This window comes from Taudactylus pleione, unplaced genomic scaffold, assembly GCF_031769625.1.
Source record: "Taudactylus pleione unplaced genomic scaffold, aTauple2 ptg000043l, whole genome shotgun sequence".
NCBI classification, from domain to species: Eukaryota; Metazoa; Chordata; class Amphibia; order Anura; family Myobatrachidae; genus Taudactylus; species Taudactylus pleione.
The window spans coordinates 18,330,198-18,344,546 of NW_028284445.1; the positions used below are offsets into that span (position 1 = coordinate 18,330,198).

Genomic DNA, 14,349 nt, shown 5'->3' on the forward strand with positions numbered 1-14,349 from the left:
TCATTGGGTTCAGTTAGTGTTGGACAAATTTATCTTCAAATGCAAATGGAAAATGTGTTGGAAAAATAGATGCAGTTATGTGTGTATGTAAGATGTGTCCAGCTCCGCAGCAGTAGCATGTGTGGCCGGTTTACCCCCGGGAGAAGTCAGTAGCATATGCGCCAGACTTAATCCAGGAGATAATGATAGCATATGCATATGCATTTGCCTTACGCCAGGAGTCTGAAAGTCATTTGATAGTGTCAGTAGTAAATGCTAAAATGAAATTACCCTATTTGTACATAATATAATACTGTAGTGAACTGTTATTAATAAATGCAAAAGTCACATTTACCATGTAAAATACAATTGAATACAGACACAAATCTATATAATAATCCACTAAAGCATGTCCTGAGATGAATATATGCAGTGGAAGCGGGGCGCACTGCTCCTCTCCTTACCCTTCCCACCAACAGCTCTCACTGCCGCAATGCTAATGGGGCAGACCAGGAGAGAGCCGGCACAGGTAAGTATTACACCTCAGCAGGGCTGTGGTGATCCGGCATACAGTATGCCGGGTCCTTATCACTAGAACAATATAAAAGTCAAAACTGAATTAAACTAAAAACAAACATCTGTTGTTTTTCACTTTAAAAATCACATGGGAATATTCTTGACTGCTGTGGTCCAAATGCAAATATCAGTTAACAAATGCAAATAAATGGTCACAACTGCATATAATGTAGCAACCACACTAATGATTTATATCAGCGGGTGAGGTCCAGACGCAATCAGCCAATCAGAAGCAGCTGCTTATTGTCATCATTGTGAGTATTTTGCACCAGCGGTCACTCATATGCAGGAGGTGCACCCTCTGACAGGCGCGTATGGGTCTATGTACCTTGTACCTGTGACTAAACTTGCAGGCCTTTTCCCACCTCTCTAAGCAAAGGGAAGCGTAAGCTGCGAATAAATCTGACCTGTGTTAATTAATCTCTTTTGTTGGTTTTGGGTTTACTGTTGAAGGGCCTGATTCTGCACAGGACGGAATTGCAAAGCCGCACGCAAGCAGCTTTGCAACTCCGTACTTGCAAATATGCAAAGGAGGCAGGAAATGTCTGACCCCCTGCTGTATTTACAATTCCAACACTGCGACCAACATCGCAGGCTAGGATAACCATCGCGATCGTCAGGAATCTGCGTTCAGCATTACACTTATATGCAATGTACAGACTATAGCAATATTCAGCTCCAAGCTATACTGTCGCCATTAAGTGGGGTGTGTCCAATAGTGGACAGTGGGCCTGATTCGGAGCCGCTGGCAGTGAATCAGGGCGGCCGCATGTTTTTTTAAATCCGGTCTCCTGGCTGCTCGCATAGCTGTGGGTGACCACACACAGCCTTTGCGAGCGGCCAGGTGATGGTTTTGATGGTCGTGACCATCGGGCTTGCGACAAGACCCTTGTGTTAGGGTCTCGTTCCCGCAAGCCCCAGTGAGCTTCTGGCTCTAATAGCCTTTGAGAACGCCTCCGTTTGGCAAGCCCCCCCCCCCACCCACCCGCCTACCAAACGGGGCGAGCTGTCGATCAACATCGACAGCCGCCCCTTTTGGATGCGAGCGCCGGCGCGAGTGATTTCTCGCTCGCTACGTGGCTCTCGCACGCGCAGTGTGCACGCCGATCGACCTGCTTGCGAGCGGGTCTGAATCAGGCCCAGTGCCTTTATGGAAGTACTAGAACTTACAGCGTCTTTCATGAAATAGTTATATTATTCCTTTAAGTCGGGCAGTTCTGTCAGCTTTGCTTAATTTATACGCTGTGTTCTAGAGTTTTCGTTATGTGCACTGAAAAGATCAAAGTGTTTTGGCCGACAAGTGTTTCCAGATGAAACGTGAGACTATATGAGGACACAAAGTTAATGGCATTAATTTCTGTTTAACTAAAGGCACTGCAACTGTCAGCCTTGAGAATGCTAATAAACCATCTATCTAAATAAATAAGCATTAGTAACTGTTTTGTTATGTGTAATGTATCTACTTTCACTGTGAAAATTAGTTAATAGTGATATTAACAGCGGCATAAAATGTGTCTTACTTAATGTACAAAGTTATGTGGCAAATGTCTCCTAAGATACATATAACATTGTACTAAATGTATCATTCTGTTTACAAGTTATCAAACTATTCTCACATCTGAGAAATTGTTTAACCTCTTGAATTCTAAAAATGGGTTTACTAGTCCCCAGAAACCTTCCCAAGCACCAGAAATGTCTTCCACATCTATCTCACACTGAACTCATTGCCTAGTAACAGTGGTGGCAGCCATTTTTTATTCTGAACCAACATTCAAAAGAATTTAGCTGATCACTTTGCAAAGGACTAGTCCTTACCTCCCAACTTATATAGATGCACTATGACACCATTTGAAAAATTCACTGTTCCAGAAAGTGACTGACCCGAAACTGCAGATATATCTCATGCAAGTGGCACTGGACAGGCCATGTAAATGGCTACAGAAATGCTGTCATCTACTAGAGCAGTGGTCAGGGAACAGGGGTAAATTAGCCTACATGGGGTAAAAATTAAATTCCTGGGGGTAATGGACGGACAGCCGGGCATGCATATGAATCATTCTATAATATAGAATGATTCATATGCATGCCCGGCTGTGCTGCAGGGAGGCTCTAAGCCGAACGCCCGCTGAGATATTACTACCAGCGGGCGCCCGGCTCCTTCCCTGCAGTGGCGCATTAGCCGGAAGCTGGAGTTCTCTTCTGAACTCCAGCTTCCGGCTCTCTCTATGCGCACTATGGGAGAGACGTCATGACGTCTCTCCCATAGTTCAGAGGAGCAGCCGGGCGGACAGGATGGCGGCGGATGCAGGAGCGGGGATTAAGGTAAGTGTTTTTTTTTTGTACAAGCAGCACTACAGGGGCATTATATGGGGGCACTACTACAGGGGCATTTTATGGGGGCACTACTACAGGGGCATGATATGAGGGCACTACTACAGGGGCATTATATGGGGGCACTACTACAGGGGCATTACTATGGAGACACTACTACAGGGCTATTATATGGGGGCACTACTACAGGGGCATAACTATGGAGGCACTACTACAGGGGCATAACTATGGAGGCACTACTACAGGGGCATTATATGGGGGCACTACTATATGATTTCCTTCCTTTCAAATCAAGGGGGTAACGTCGGCGTATCTATATTTTGCGGTAAAAGGTAAAAAACTTCCCTGACTCCTGTACTAGAGACTCGCATTATACAGCCTTGGTGGACTCATGTAACTTAGGGGTCTATTTACTAAGTTTTGTTAGGAGATAAAGTGAACGGTGATAAGGTACCAGACAATCAGATCCTAACTGCCATGTCACAGGCTGTGTTTGAAAAATTACAGTTAGGAGCTGCCAGGTCACTTTATCTCCATCCAAGGCTTAGTAAATAGACCCCGAAGTGCTAAGCATCATTATTTCTGCTCATCTGGTGTTTATATTGTACTGTATAATTGGAGATCCATGGAGCAATTTCAGGCCCGATGCCCCCAAAGAAATTATAATGAAATACAAAATAAAATTCTACTGCAAGTGCCAACAATTGGTATTATTTAGAAGAAAATTGTATATTTAGAGGAAATAATGAAATAGTATCATGTTGTCATGGACTGATATAAACTACTAATTCATGCAAGGCTTCACAATAAAATATGGCTGTGTCTGGCATCTGTAATTCTGGACATTGATCGTTAGATACCTCCTAACACTGTTGATAATCATGGAGTTTCCCTTTTTGAAGGTCAGAATCTGATTTTCTTTAGGAAAGGGGTGTGATCTTGTGGAGAAGTTGTATGGGATTATGAGGGTGGGTTGATGTATCACTGTTATGCATTGTTACCTGCTGCAGTTTTATGTCTTGTTTAACATTGTTATATATAAAATGTTGCAAGCTGTGCCCAGGACCACTTACAAGTTGAGAAAAGCTGGTGTGCATGTTCCTCTCCTCATTTCCTATATACATTTTGTATGTGTGGATCAACTGGATGGCTTAGAAGCAGTAGTTACATGGTACAGTAAGTAGAGATTGGCAAAACAGTCCATGTTTACCAAAAGTCAACCAATAGTTTGTCATTGGGAGAAAGACGGGCCTATTCATCAAACGATAAATGACCCGGCAACCACGCGGAAACACTAGTTTCCGCATATTTAAGTTACCAGGCCATTCATCATGAGGGGTCCGATAGGTACCCTTTGGTATTCAGCAAACTCCGATAATTGAAAGTTTTTGGAGTTTGCTGCAGAGCACAAGCACCATCTTCAGATGACGCTTGTTCTCGGGTCCCCGCTCCTTCCTATGGGAAGGCGTTCCAGGGATGCAAAGAGGGATCCGAGCGGATCCAGGCGTGCTTAAAGGTCAAAACGGGCGTTTTAAGGGTGTGCATAATTAATACAGCAGCATCATTGACCACGTCACTGGGTTATTTTATACCCAGAACTGCTCGCAAAATTGTGGTAGCAAAAGCCAACCACAAGAATAGCGAGCATGGTCGATGTACTCGATTAATCTAATAAATAGCGGACATGACGTAGGATGCGAGCGGCCAGGGGGTGTATTTTTTCAAAAAACGACCGCAAGTTTTGTTCGCTCGTTCAGACATAGAGGCGTGAACAGACTGCAAAGAGCGAACGGTTCATTTGAATAGCCACCCCTATTTTCTGAACGTGCGAGCGCAAATAGCGTCCGGCTCTGAATCAGGCCCAGAGAGCATATATCTTTCTATAGGTTTGTACAGTCACCCCCTCCCCAAAAAGAATAAAATAAAAAATAGTATGAACTTTGCCACTGCTTTCAATAAAGTCATGCATAAGCCCAAGGAAAAACTGCTTTGGAGTGCAGGACGTGAGCCTCTATTGGGAGAGATGCACACGGGCGTATTTATAATGGGTGCAGGGCGCGCGGTGCACACGGGCCCATGCACCGCACACCCTGCTCCCAATTTCATATACTTAACTTTCCGGCAGCCCGGTGTTGGCTGTAGTGCTACAGAAAATCACCGGGAAAATGGCCACCATGGTGATTCGCGCATGGGCATTAGAGATGTCCCGGGAACACGGTGCGGGCGCCATGTTACCGGAGACCTACGCATGCCAGAGTTTACTGCGGCACCAGAGAAAGGGGGGCCCGATCAGAGCCTGCACATGGGCCCCTTCCTCTCTTAAAGTGCCTCTGGATACACACACACATCCCAAGACAAGATCACCTAAAAGAGTGAGTGGTAGATTGGGGAAGGAAATATCAGTGAGGTGAGAGGTACAGTAAATGGCCAAAGTGTTGTGAAGAATAGTGGCAAATGAATTACCCAGGTGTGGGAGGATTAGTAATAATTAGATGGGCATGATGGAGACTGGAAAATTAATTATCAGAGATAGGGGGGTAGGATACAAGAAGTGTTGAGGGATTGGGGGAAATAAATTGCCCAGGATTGGGAGTGAGGGAAGCTGATTTACCATGGAGAGAGAGTGGAAATTAATTGTACGCTGGGAGGGAGCGAACCACTAGACATATAGCAAATTTCAAGAGATGGGTGTGTAGGAAATGAATTACAGGGCGGATGTTTGTGATACAGTCCTGCTTTTCCTACACAGCCTGTACTTTGTCTCAGAGTTAGGAAATATGTCCCCTGCAGTGATGGGCAGCATGTAGGGCAAGCCCTACACAGTAAGCAGTGTTGCCCATGGCTAGTGATGGCCATCAACCATTGATGATTAGAAACCATCAATGGTTGCCCACCGATGGTGGATGGTCATACCATCGATGGTGGAGATGCATATAGTTTGCTAACATCAATGAGAGCTGTGGATGCCATGGAGTTTTTTTTTTTCCCCACTTGCACTGCAGAGCTGTTAGGCTGTTAGCCAGTAGCCCTGCCCCGCGGCCAGCAGGAACCATCAATGGTACATCATTGCATAGTTTCATAACATCAATAGCTCCATCCGTATTTTCCATCAATGGCAACCATCGATGCAGGGCATGCTGATGGCCATCCCTACCCATGGCATTATGAGGCAAAAATGTGGGGGTTGGAGACATATAAGGGCACTCTAGGCTGGTCACACCCCCTCCATGTTTTATTGCAGCATACATAAGAGTTTCAGTTCTGTTTTTATGTACAAATGAAGCACAAATAAACTCTATAGTTAGTTAGGCAGCATGTGCATCTGCCAATGTTGTGGAGCTAAAATCAGCTTACCTCCCATGCACTATACAAGTATATCCATACACATTGCACTCCTATTAAAATAATAAAAAAGCTGCGTAAAATCACTGCTATATCACAAATAAACAATATTTTTTTTCCATTCTAAAATGCAAAAATATAAATTATATTTTTATAAAGGGCAAATAAGGTTAAATTCCTGCACTAAAAAGCAGTAAAACAAAATATGGATCTAAGCGTTCATGGAAGGAATTGTTGTTGATGTGAAAACATATTTGTGGTTTTGCGTCTTCAGAGCAGCTGCTATCGCCATAGTATAGAGCGGGTTCCAGACAGCTTCTGAGTGACTTTACATTGGTCATTAGCAGTATATTTTACATCAATTCCCACAGAAACCCTATACATTTGGCAGTAATAAGAAAGTAATATGACAAAGTCAAAAGAAATGCAATGCTTTAAAAAACATTAGATGCTATTAGATGTTATTCTAGCTCTGTACTGGATTTATCTAATCTAGAAATATGCTTAGACTAACTAATATAAGCTATTTAACACAATCTTATTAATAGTCTTGTTCATGCAAGTTGGGGCCTGATTCTGAGTTGGATGGAGTCACAGGCGTCCTTGTGCCGCAGTCACGGGCGTCGTTGTGCCACAGGATCGTCTGCAACTTTATGCTAATGATACATTCCCTGGTGTACACCCGCATGGGCGCCGAGAGGGAAGGGGCGGGTACAGTTTACCCGGGCCCGGGCTTGCTAGAGGGACCCGGCGGGGCCTGGGTCTGGTGTCGCCCCCCCCTCCCTCCTTCACAGCGGCTCAGCACACAGCTTGTGCTGGGCTGCAGTGTGAGACTGCTTGTGGCTGCTGCAGCAGCCGGAACAGTCTCCTATGGCTGTGGGGGGAGCGATCACACTGATCGCGTCCCCCCCGCTTAGCGCCGGGCGTGGTGGGGGCTTACATCGTTCCCCTTCCCCAGCGAGCAGATTTATTTAAATTTTTTGGGTCAAGGGGGCGTGACCACGCCTCCCGCAATTTGGTCACGGTCCCTTCTTTATCCGGGCCCAGCCAGGCTCTCTACGGCCCTGTACACCCGTGCGCATGAATGTGCAAGGACAGAATAACCCACAGGCAACGTCTACAGAAACCGCCGATGGTAGATGCTTTTACCATTGATGCCATAGATGTTGCTTTACCATTTGGTGCATCTTCAGAGGCACCATCCAAAATTGCACCAACCCTATTGGCACTTACGAAGCCATTTTCAACGACACTCCAATAAGATGCAACATCTCCATGCATCTATTTAGCCAACCCCCTGTCACCCCCCCATTCACCTCCCAGGAAGGCCCCTTACATTTCTGCTACCATTATGTCTAAATTTGTTCTGCAACTTTGTACGGACAAAGGGCCTTATTCAACGCTAATGCACTGCTGAACGCAGATTCTTGATGATCGGGAATCTGCGCAGGCACATGACCCGTTCAACATATGTGCAGAACGGGTCTGTGATCCTGCATGGAAACTGGCAGCAGACTGGCAGTCATGTTTGTGGGCGGGGAGGGGGCAGCGATGCCCTCTTTCCCCTGAAATGGAGGCTTGTTGCCGCCGTTCGGGGGGAGGGAAGAAGCCAGGATCTCAGTCGGCTGACAGAGATTTCCTGGCTTTTTCCTCTCAGCTGCGTGATTCCATGTTCCATGTGTCACCTTAGCCGGCCAATGTTCCGCAGAGTATCCGATGCTGTGTTGGATAGCGCAGCTCGGACACGTAATGCAGCAGGAGGTGTGATATCTCCTGCTGCATTACCGTATCTGCACAGACGGAATCGCAAAGCTGCTTGCGAGCAGCTTTGCAATTCCGTCTGAAGCTGAATCAGGCCCAAATTCGGGAGCCATGCTGAGATGGAAAACAACACTAAACTGCGTCTGACATCGCTGCTGCGCCAGACTCAGACGCACGCACTGCTGATGTTCACGAAGTTGAGTGACTTTTTGCTATTGCACTTGTGTGAAGAACCCTAATACCTCTGATAAATTGTAAGGTCAGTCATTAAAAAGCTTGTGTGCAGAGCATGTTAGAGCTCCTCGGTACAACCCAGTTACGCCTCTTCAGATGCAGAGATGCCATTGAGATGCATGCACCACCCGTGTTGCATAATCTTGGTTGTGGAGCATGTCAGAACTCTTCTTTACAACCCTTCAGACACAAGCAGAGATGCCATTGAGATGCCTGTATCTCCCATGCTGCATAAGCTTGGTTGCGGAGCATGCGCAGTGTAAATACAATCAAGATATGCTCCGTTCAACTCTCCATTGGACATATGTGTTTATCTTTTGTTTTTTTAACAGTAGTCTAATTTTTACAAGCTATGTACTCAATCATACAGTAAGTCAGGGGTAGGTAACCTGATGTGCTTAGTGCTGCAACTTATTCTCATCATTATATTCCCCTGTAACACGTGCATACATGTAGCATTACATTAGTAGACCTATCCACATCTGAATTTCTTTTTTTTTTTCTCTTTTTACGCCTACATCATGCAGAGCTAATTTTATAGGAAGCAGGATTTTCTATACCATGATTATTATTGTGTCGTTCCGCATGCATAGTTATTCCAGTAATTATTCCAGGAACTGGTCATTTCCAAGTTACTGATCCTAAGGGGGAAAAACAAACCGTGTGGGCAGCGAATTCCGGCCCAGAACGCCTCGGCCTCTCAACAGACCTATTCTGCAGCGCAGCCCAGTGTTTGTTATGATGGCAGCCAACAAAGCTACTGCAGTGTGTGTGTGTGTGTGTGTGTGTGTGTAGGTTGAGAAAATAACATTACATCTATGGGGAAAGGTCCTGCTCACAGGTCCAGCGAGTTGAATCGTTGCCTTTGTTAGAAGAGACCCGGAAACTCCCCAGCGCAATCAGGACCTGGTTACTTTGGAAGAAGTTGAGTTTTGTTTTTCGTATTATTTTTTTTTCATCAGAAAAAAAAATGTGCATATTACATGTGTTTTAAAAGATAAGGATACAGTGCAGCACTGTTCGAACAGAAAATAAATGTATGACCACTGAGATCAGTCATTTTCTCATTGGCAAAGTCGAAACCAAATTCCTGGCCTGATACGTTGCAAGACTCCGATCATTTCAAGTTTACATCAATTATTGCTATTTTATTAGGTCCTGTTTTCAAAACATGCTGCTTCAGTACTGAGGTCTGTTCCCACTTTTACTAAACGCACAGAAACCACATTAAAAACTCCTCTGTTTTTAAATATGTTTTCAAATGTGGTTTTCTTGCAGACACTTGGCAGTTATCACATTACATTACAGAAAGATTCAGCCAGAAGTGGCCCTAGTGTAGCATGCTGTGTTCAGAACATGGATGGATGCGTTTTACTCAAAGCTTCGATACCGAGGCACAATGACCAGGCCATGCTAGCAGGTGATCCCACTCACATGCCAAAGGCCAAACAGTTTATAGGACCTATCCAATGAAATCTGACCATGGTTTTTATCAGGTTTATTTTGCCTGCATAAGTTGAAATTAATCTTGACAGACATTTATCTGCATAGCAATGTAAATAATGCAAATTATCCTCATGATCATTTCAACCCTGAAATCCACTTAGGCCATATGTATTTATTTTTGCAAATTTGCCCTAATAAATGACGACTCTTATCACTGCTATATTCGGCGATAAAAGATGCTACTTTATGGCAATTTATCAATAAATTCTTGCTAGGACAGCTTGTCCAATAAGATGCTGTCCCAGTCAACAGTTTTAGTCTAATGATAGCTATCAGTATACTTCCAGGGCTTACTTACACCAGCCACGTATGCACAATACTGTACATCATTCGGCTAAGGAGGGAGGGGAGCTTGCATCAATTATTGCTATTCTATTGGTATTAAAAAAAAAAATACTGCTTCAGTGCTGTAGTCTGACTGCTTCCCTGGTGCTATCAGAGGCCAAATAATTGTTTCACTTGAGTCCTCTGTGTACAATTAAAGTACTTTAATTGATTTCAAAATATAAAATTCCAGTCTGTGAGAGATCTAAGAGTTTGTTAGTGTATTTCCAAGCAAGAACTTCAACGTCAACATAAAAAAATAATTCAAAGCAAATCTGAAAATATATATTTAATACAGTATCAGTCATGGGCAGAAGATGAGGAGATTTCTTCAAAACTGAAATGCCTTGGGAGAGATAGCAGAAATCTCACCTAGAGTTTGTTAGAAAGAGAATGTGACCCTCATACAGAGTGCAAACTTTTTTTGGCCTCAATGCTACATTGCACATCATGCCTATAGCACAGTGCAACTAGGAAGCATGGTGGCAGGAGGGTACTGCTATGGCTTATTTGCTTCAGGGACTGGAAAATAGAGACCAAATGAATGGAGTAAGATCTATAGAAATGGAGAAAATCTGGAGCAGTATGTAAGAGACCTAGGGCTTGGGAGAATAGTCATGTTCCAGCAGGTTAATGACCTAAATCAGGGATAGCCAACCTCGGTCCTCGTGGGCTACCAACAGGTCACGTTTTCCAGACCACCTAGCAGGTGCACAGGTGTATTCATTACTAACTAACACATTTGAAAAGATCCACAGGTGGAGCTAATTATATAATTTGTGATTCTGTGAGGAGACCTGCAAAACATGCACATTTGGTAGCTCTTGAGGACCAGGGTTGGCTACCACTGACCTAAATCATACAACAAAAAACCACTCTGGAGTGTTGTAAATAGTTTTAAATACCAGAAAAAAAAGTGTCCAATCAGGGTCAGGACCTCAGACCAGTTGAGAGTCTGAGTGAGAATGTATTGAAAATTGCTGTTCTCCAAACCAAATGGTGGAACTCAGGCAATATTGCAAAAATAATAATTAAAAATGACAGTCCAGGTGCGCAAATCTGGTAGAGACTTACCCAGATGGACTTCGAGAGCTATTCAGATGGCCTCAGAGACCTACCCAGATGGCCTCAGAGACCTACCCAGATAGACTCAGAGCAGTAATTGCATCTCTATATGATTCTACCAAGTACTAGAACAATGGACATGAATACTTTATTGCAATTGTTGAAAAAGAAAACCATAAAATAGTAAGGGCGCTGACAGGAGTTGTCTCTCCTAGCGGCTGCTAAAAGGAGATAGTCAGTCCCCTAGAATAATAAAGATATATAACAAAGAGCAGCACTAGGGAAATGGATATGTATATAAATATATAATTTAATCATACATTCAATCATAAAAACAATCATATACATAAAATTAGCAATGGGCACATAAAACTATCATTATTAGCTTGCAGGCATTTAATTCATATTCATGGAATAAATAGAGAACCCTGTAGGCACTTCATAAATTTTGATAGCTACAAGCCGCAAAGTTCTTTTTAGGGAAGCATTAGTCCAGTTACTGATGTATATTACCTGCTAAGGAAAATCCAGCAGTATCCTTTGATTTGGTGATGATCTCAAGGCTGTTAGTCCCAAATGCATAGGATTGATCCCAATTTGATGCTGTTACCGGTATTAAGGCTGGAAAGTCCAGAATCTAGATGCAGTCCCGTATGGTGTAAAGGTGCTCGTCTTTGAAAGTGCTTAGTGACAGGAAATCAGGGTATATACGCGTTTCATTGCACCAGCGCAGCTGTTTGAAGGTGGCTAAGTAATCCCAAATGTAGCTTTTATATAGTGACAATCATTAACACTGAAGTCATACCTGACGTGCCTAATTGCCATACTATCAAACATTTAAAGACGATCTTCAATCTTAAACTATTTGTATCATTGTAAAATCATAAAACAGAGTAGGAGGCAAACCCATATTCCCCGTTAGCCAAAAGTGAACGAATATAAAAGCTTTTGAATACTTACTAGCTGGAAAATCATGATCAAAACAATTAGATCCTCATCCATGTTGACAATCACCTCTATCTGATAGGCCAGTTCTAGCACGTGATGAAATGAGAAAACCCTAAGGTTGGCCTTGGAACACAGCGTCAGTAGTCGGGACCAGGTCATCCTGCTGGATGTAGCGTTCCAAGCCCTGACCTGCCTCTGAAAGATGGTTACAGCCATGGACATTTCCGTATAGGTCATATCCAGGCTCTCATGACGTGTCTCGATCCCCAAATGAGGATAGTGAGAGTAGTGTATCATTAGGTTGCTTAGAAACTATATTTTAAGTAGAAACCAAATCTATCACAATTCAAATAGTAATGAAAATAATTCGGCAATAAAACATTTTGAGGCTTAGTGGAAAAAGTATATCATACCAAATACCTCATTAACCCAATTACCAACCACTAATAATAGAATTTCTGTTAGGTCAGTCAACACTCAATCTTTGTACACTCCCATATATATGGTGGATACATTCGCAAACTTATATAATTATTAAGGCAAGAGTTATTTAGCAAAAATAGTCACAGAATAAATTACTATTCTTGCTGCTAATATAAATAAGTCTTAAACAATCATATTTTACTATATATATATATATATATATATATATATATATTGTGACACAGTTAGGTTAGGGGGTCCCTCTCCTGGGTACACACACACACACACAGCAGCAGGGAAGCAGCACACCAGTCTGGATGCAAGTACAAGCTGGTAGGCGCCAGTCTTTATTGTACAATGTCAGAAACATAAAGAAAACATAAATATAAATCCTAGCCCTGTCGGGGCACTAACTTCACAGGTAGTTCCCTCACTACCAGAACCTGGCAGGGCCTAATGCCCTCGCCAGCAACAAAAGCAGAGCACAACACTCACAGTTAGGTATCCAAGTGTCTCTGAGCAAACTCCCTGCCTGCTCTCCCAGGTGAGACAATCAGCCCTCAACACACTAGGCTTATATTGGCCACTCTCAGGTGAAAACCCTAACAACCTGTTACCAGGCTGCGAGAACCAAAACCTGGAGTGGCCGTGGGTGGAGCCCTCCCTCTCCTCTCACCCACAACCCCCAGGTCCCAAACCGGCTTTTCAAAAAGCCGAAACTCAAGCCTGCTACACTGCAGACTTTCTCCTGGGGGTTTAAAACACAAAAGACAGGAATCTGGGACAAATGTACCTGCCACAGACCACTTTACCAGTGATCCTATCACAATAAATATATATGATACAAATAAAAAGAAAATTAAATAAATTAAGAATAAGTAAATATAAATATGGATATAAAGGATAAATGAAGTGTATGTCTTCAAACCTACAATACAGAATCAGAACTAATTATATAAAGGTGAGTAGGAAAGCATAACCAGACTATAGCTACCTAACGGCATTTAGTTCCTTCCAATGCTTAATTTAGTCCGCTAGGGTGCAGAGACTTAATTGGAAAGTCACAGTTTACGGAATCTGTCCTCCCCAAACCCCCCCTGCGTGGAGTCGGGGGAATAAACTCCAAGCCAATTACAGTAAAAGAACTTGGATCACATCTATGGAATTCCGCAAAATGTTTGGGTATGTTGTAATTATGGACCCTATTTAAGATGTTTCTGCGGTGTTCCATGAACCGCACTTTTAAGGGTCTTGTGGTACGTCCTACATATTTAAGTTAACAGCTACAGTACATTGTAATAAATATATTACCAAACTCGGAACTGCAGTTAATGAAACTGGAGATTTCTATTACCCTATTCCCTATCATAGTTGATATTGTCAGGATTTTATTAATAATATGTTTACAAGTGGTGCATTTTAAATTGCCACATTTGTAAAAACCTGTTGGTTACGGTGGTAACCAATTGTTTTTTTTCAATCTTTGGACTGGATTTCAGAAGGCTAGGAGCCAAGATAGTTTTTAATGATCGGTTCTTCCTAAATATGAAATTTGGATTAGGTGGAAGGACATCCCTGAGAATTGGATCACATTTTAAAATATGGTCATTAGATTTAATTCTTTTGATTTCGCTAGACTGATTATTAATCTTTACTGCAACTGTTGTCTGTTTTTATAAATAATGAGTAAAAATAGCATAATAGTCTAAATGGTTTGCATTACAGGATATCAGTATAATAATAGATAATTTCAGATGGTTGTCGTTAGTAGTATTTATTATTGTTATTATTATTATTATTATTTTTATTATTATTATTATTAATAATAATAATAATAATAATAATAATATCATTACCATT

The 14,349-nt window shown here is 42.6% G+C and overlaps 1 protein-coding gene across 2 annotated transcripts in view; it reads left to right on the forward strand.

Annotated features, from left to right (window-relative positions):
• Positions 1-14,349, forward strand: part of ATP8A2 (ATPase phospholipid transporting 8A2) — a 758,530-nt gene that overhangs the window by 572,167 nt on the left and 172,014 nt on the right. The window lies entirely within an intron of this gene.